The following is a 1343-nucleotide window of genomic DNA, read 5'->3' as shown; positions in this document are numbered from 1 at the left end:
CCTCTGACTCCGACTGAGGCAACCCGGTAAGTTCCTTTTTGTTTTTAACTTTCTACAAAGGCTTGCAGCCTATTCACGCGCACATTCTGCGTGCGCCGTCCTGCTTTGACTGCATACGTCACGTCTGACGTTTTCGCAATTACCACATAATGTAAGGTCCTATCCATTTCGATTCCAGCTTCTTGGATCTGCCTCTTCTTAGTGTCTCGTCACAAAGTAGGACTTTTTCTCCTACGCTAAACGCTGCTTGCTTTGTCTTTTTATCGTAGTAACGCTTCGCTTTTTCCTTTTCTTCTTTGAGCTTTTCCCGCGCTACTCGATTTGTCGCTCGCAGTTCTTCCTAGAACTGCTGCCTTCCTGCTATCTAACTAGGTCATTGAGCAATGACAGTGATGTCTCATCACATTGCTCAATGGCCTCACCTTAACTACCTTAAGACACAAAAATTGGCTCACAACACCACTTAACAATATCATATTGTAGAGCATTCCAAATCCATCGCCTTTAATATTAAATTTATAAAGACAATATATAGAGAAAAGTGTTATATACATACAAATTCTTCTATATACTTTTTGTTTCNTTGTGCGTTTGATTTATATCACATTCTAACAAGATTGATATTAATTATATACTAGTATTTGTATNTAGTGTAGCTAGGCAAAAAAGTAAAACCTACAAAAAGAAAATTCAATGTTGTAAACGACACAAGACTAGAAGTGATTTACTTTTCTGTATATAATTTTGCAAGTAATGTGACACACATACATAGATATTACTAATGAAATGATGCATATAGCTATATAATATTTATTAACTCTGTTATTACAATAACATATATGAATGAAAACATTAAATATAATTAGTAAAGTAATTAATTGTAAGTAAATTACACTTACAAGTAAGGTTCTAAATTTTAAGCAAATTATACATACAGTTCGCAAAACAATCGTGTAAACGCTATCAGATTACTAAACTTCAATGTGATTGTTATCGACATATACAAGTTAACCACTTAAGTTGAAGGATTATGTATTTCTTTAAGTATTATGTCCTGTATATCTGTTGGGCTAAGTTTTTGCAAAGCTGTAGATTTTGTATACGCAGTAACGCATTCATTTATACTAGGTATAATTTTTTTATGAATATGATCTGCAAAAATTGATTTAACATCTTTTCCATATACATCGTTATTACAGGGTGCGGCGCCAAAATCCGGACAAATTATATATGTTTTTCTAAATATGTTTTATTGCTACAATGAAAAAATTTACAAAATTTGTTTAGCTCCATTGTTTGTAAGGCCATAAATAATATATTCACTCAATATATCCCCCGCTTGC

Source organism: Pseudomyrmex gracilis, unplaced genomic scaffold (assembly GCF_002006095.1).
Source record: "Pseudomyrmex gracilis isolate BER0280 unplaced genomic scaffold, ASM200609v1 scaffold_1169, whole genome shotgun sequence".
NCBI classification, from domain to species: Eukaryota; Metazoa; Arthropoda; class Insecta; order Hymenoptera; family Formicidae; genus Pseudomyrmex; species Pseudomyrmex gracilis.
The sequence above is the reverse complement of the archived record's forward strand: the minus strand, read 5'-3'. Positions refer to the sequence as shown.